Below are 5,248 nucleotides of genomic sequence, written 5' to 3' on the forward strand. Positions count from 1 at the left end.
AATAGTGCTTGAGGAACACGCGAGGGCATGTGTCCTTTTGATAGAACGATTTGTTTTCTTTTGGATATATGTTCAGTCATGGATTGCTAGGTCAGATGGTAATTCTGTTTTAAGTTCTTTAAGAAATGTTGGAGGTTTCTTATGGGCTATAATTAAAAGAGAATCAGGGAAGTCTTCCTAAAATATAGACACCAACAAGTATCACAAGCCTGAAATCTCCAATGAATGAACCTCCTTCGGTGTAGGTATTGCCTTTCTCTAGGATCACCTATTTCTCCTCTTGGCATTTTATTACACCATTTTTCAAACACAGAGAAATGTTGAAATATGTGTGCAGTGGACACCTCTAATTGCAGGTTCTACAATGGGCATTCTTGCTGCGTTTATTTATTACATAACTAAGCATCTATCCCTTCATCAATACATCATATTTTTATGCGTGTCAGAGTAAATTGCAGACATCACTACACTTCACCCCCAAATTCTGCAGCATGTATATCATTAACTAAAGCTTAATATTTGTTTATGACTTCTTTTTTTTTTTTAAGGTTTTATTTACATACAATGAAATGCACAGATCTTGAGTAAACTAATGGGTCTTACTTTGGATCCTCTTTTAAGATACAAATATTATCCCTGGAATAACTCCTGAAGTCTTTCATGCCTGAGCATGAATTGGACTTACTTACTTGTTAGCTTTTTTCTTCATCTGGAAAAACCCATGACAAGACGGAAATACATAGAAAACAAGGCAAATGGGCAGGGCGTGGTGGCTCAAGCCTGTAATCCCAGCACTTTGGGAGGCCAAGACGGGCGGATCACGAGGTCAGGAGTTCGAGACCGTCCTGGCTAACACGGTGAAACCCCGTCTCTACTAAAAAATACAAAAAGCTAGCCGGGCGAGGTGGCTGGCGCCTGTAGTCCCAGCTACTCGGGAGGCTGAGGCAGGAGAATGGCGTAAACCCGGGAGACGGAGCTTGCAGTGAGCTGAGATCCGGCCACTGCACTGCAGCCCAGGCGACAGAGCGAGACTCCGTCTCAAAAAAAAAAAAAAAGGAAAGAAAACAAGGCAAATGGAATGTGGAATACATTTCTAGTTACCTACAATATTACTGTGAAAATCAATACTTCTAGGAAACATCATTTTCACTAGCACTTATAAGGATCTTCTGTGTGCTAAGGCACTGAACTGATTTCTTTATAAGCATGTATTCAATCTTCACAACAATCATGAAGTATATGTTGTTATTATTATTATTATTATGTTAGAAATGTGGAGATGAAGGTTCAGAGAAGTCAAACAACTTGCTCAACATCACACAGCTCACAAGTGGTACAGCAGAAACTCGGAACTGGGCAAGTCTGATTCCCAACCCCACTCAATATCAACATTTCACCAGTATTTGCTGAGCACTTACTAAATTCCTACCACAGTTCTAGGCATCAGACACACGGTGGTAATCAAAACTTGATGCCTAGAAGGGCTTGCAGGTTAGTAGAGGAGATACGTTAAACAAATGAACACATAAATTTTGTTTAGTAAATGAATTTTCATGGAAATCATGAGTGGTAGATTTCATTAATCCCTGATAATGTATTGCAAAATGAAAAAAACTAGATGCCCAAAAATAAAATTAGTCAAAGACAACGGTTCTAATAAGCATGCCAATGGGATTAAAACACAGATCAGTTGAAAATGAAGACCATTAATGGCACATGGTAGTTTTCTTTGTTGGCAAGATTTTGCTAGCCTAAAGAAAACAGAAACAGATGCAGTCAGCAAAATCCTTAGACTGAAATGGAAACAAAAAAGAAGACAAATTCAATTGAGCACAGAAAACAAATAGTACAGACTTAGCCTGTGGCCCTCCTGACCTGGAGAAAGATAAAATAGCCCAAGAGGTAAAGATCAACAAAGAAGAAGCACGTCTCTGAAAATTGGGTAATGTAAGCAAAAGGTTCCCAAAGAAGACAATAATCTTGGGGGAAAAAAATCACCAAAGTGCTGTTTTTTTGTTTTTTGTTTTTTAAGAACTCTTTTCACTTAGCCAATAGCAGGACGTTCTGTTGCTTTTACATTGGTACTCCTGATAAGTTGTATCCACACTTACAATTACACAGAGCATGTATATACCTAGGATCCATCTACAGCAATTGAGACAAATATTCCTTAAATACAGAGTTTTAGGGCCCAATTTCATAAGAGAGAACAATGGAGAATTGAATTAGATTGAGTTTGTCTTATGTCTTAGAAGGGATGAGGGAAGATTAATATCATTACAAAGATTATTACAATGATTATTTTAAAAAATATTTAAATCAGAAACTCTGGGGATAGGGTCCAGATATCAGTAGTTTAGGTAAGCTTCTTCTAATGTGTAGCCAGGGTGAAAAAGCATTGGCTTTGAAGAAAGAGCCTGGAGGTTGGAGTCAGAGAAGTTTGAGTTTCAGTAGAAGTTACCAGCCTTGTGGTCTTAAAGCAAGTTACTTATATCTGTTTTCTCTTTTAGAAAATTGGGATGAGAACATCAGTGTTATAGGACTTTTGTGAGTAATAAATAGGACAATGTAAATGCAGCCTTTAACAGAGTGCCTGATATGGCAGAGAGGTGCCATTAAAGTCACTGAGGCTGTTCTTTACACATGTCCTAATAGCAACAAATACATATCAGATTTGAATGATTTTGCAATGGCCACACACCAACCAACTCTGCCTGGATTACTAGGAGATGGCAAAATGACTTATTTCTTCCCCTGTTACACACACATGTATACACATATGTTTACACATACACACAAAGGCAATGCTGTTCAAAGGAAACAGCAATTAATTTCTAGTTGGGAAACTAAGCACCCAGGACCAGAGGAAAGGGAGAATAGGAAGGTAAAATACTGTCAGGAAGGGCGGAATGAAGATCTACAACAGTATCTCAGGATGCTGAGGAAGGTAGGCTTAGACCCAAAGACAAAGAACGGACATCTTAGAAAGCCAGACACAAACATTAGCCTGAGATGAGGACTGTTGGTTTGGGGAACAGGAAGAAAAATCAAACAAGTTAAAGACTCTCTCCAAAGGAGGTCTGGGATCCGTCTTGAATTTTTATGCTCCAAACTCTGTATAGTTAGGTCATTTATGTAATTCTTACTGCCTGTAGCAGAGTAGCTGCTGCTCTGGTCTGAATGTATTTCATAATTTCCAATAGTACCTAACAGCTATTAAGCACTTTCTGTGTGCCAGACATTGTGCTAAGCCCTTTATATGCATAGAGAGAAAAACTATATGGAATAAGCACACTCTTCTTCCCATTCTACAAATTAGAATGTTTTGAAAGGTAGTTAACTTGCTAAGACTCACACACTTAGTCTTGTGGTAGGAATATGACGCTTCCAGGTCCATCTGATTCCAACACTGAGGCTCTTAGAACTGTGCTGTGTGCCCATACCTACTGGTGTGAAAATCCCTTTACTAATTAACAAGGATTTGCCCAGCAACTGCTTTGGGGAAGAAACATCAGGGCAGCAAGATGAATCAGACAAAGTTCTTACTGTCACATAATGTGCAGTACCGCAAAGGAGCCAGATAAATGCGCATCTATTTATTGAAAAGAGTCATGTGTGAAGGGTTGCCAGACACAAAACACAGGGTGTTCAGTTAAATTTCAATTTCACATAAGAGACAAATTTGTTTAAGTATTTCCTATGTGATATTTGGGCCATACTTAAACAAATTTATTTGTTTGACCTGAAGTTGAAATTTGACTGGGTGTCCTGTATTTTATCTGTTTATCTGTATTTTATCTGTATTTTATCATGTAATTGGTTTTATGACAGAGATTTAAAGTAGAAATGCAGAAGTGAGAGCTCTGGAAATAAAATCGAGGTATGAGAAATGGCAAACAGATGGGATGCCAAAAACTCACTCAGAAGAAAAGAAGATTGTACCTAGTTGTGTAGTTAGGAAGGGCTACAAGGTAGTATTTGAGCTTGACCTTAAAAGGTGAATAGGGTTTGTTTGTATGTGAAAGAGCAGAGATGACGTTCCAGGTCAAGGAAACAGTGTGAGCAAGGGTGTGGAGGTGGGGAAAAGCAAAGTTATAACTCAGTAATGAGTTGAGGTGGTTTAGAACATGAGTTTTTCTGAGTGCAGAGTCCATAACTATTTCATCTCATGAGTTAGAGAAGAATGAGGTCTTCACAAGGTAAACACCAGCAATAGCAGTTGGTTGGAAACAGATTGTGCAGGGACTAGAATGCCAAGCTGAAGCCTGTAGGCTTAATTAAAAATAACTCAGTATGAGGGAACACATAACCTTTCAAGATAATTCCATGTCCAGATCATACCTAACAGACTCCAGCAGCCTTTGGGAGTGAGAATGAAGAGAACAACCAGAACCCCAAAGCAGGTCAGTTAGCCAGACGCTGCCCCCACCACCCCTGGGCCCACATCTGTGAGGATGTGGTGTAACTTGGTGTAACGGAACCCAAAGTGTAACTTGGTATAATGGAACCAAGAAGGCCCATGGCATTTTATTGGCCAAAGATGCATTTGGCTTCAGCTAGATGTCTGTGTCCAAGGCACAATGTCTACCTTATACTTGTTTTTACAAAAAAAAAAAAGAAAGAAAGAAAGAGAGAGAGAAAGAAAGAAAGAAAGAAAGAAAGAAAGAAAGAAAGAAAGAAGCAAAAGAAAAAAAAGTGCACAGTGAATCTCCCTTGCAAGTCAGAGGAAAAAAAAGGAAAACCCTTTAACAAACTTCCTCATAGTTGTGCTGATCCTTAAAAATGCTTTCCTGATGAGTAGTTGGCTAGAGAGAATAGTCATTCTAACCTTATCTGGGTTGCAAACATGTGTCCTTTCACCCAGTTGTTTCACCTCTGGAGGGTGGAGTGTGAGAATACTTTGGAGTAAGGGCGGGAGGTGTTGGGGCAGGTAAGGTGGACAAACGTGTTGTCTGCTTGTTACCAATGACTCATTTGAGAGCACCTGCTTTCTTGGGGCTACACTTTCACATAGTATCTCATCCTGAGGAGCACCTTACCACATAGGCGTTCACCCAGTTACTCATCCAGCTGAAGCTCTGGAGAGAGACGAAGAATTAATCAATTAATAACCATACCCAAGATCTCAATATTGAAGAGCTTTGTGAATGATGTGCATTGGGGGCGGGAGAGTCCTTTAGGAAAATCAGCTCCTCACAGACAATACGTTGACTGAAACCTTTCCCAGCCAAGAAAAGAGCCATAACCA

This window comes from Trachypithecus francoisi, unplaced genomic scaffold, assembly GCF_009764315.1.
Source record: "Trachypithecus francoisi isolate TF-2019V2 unplaced genomic scaffold, Tfra_2.0 Lachesis_group10, whole genome shotgun sequence".
NCBI lineage: Eukaryota > Metazoa > Chordata > Mammalia > Primates > Cercopithecidae > Trachypithecus > Trachypithecus francoisi.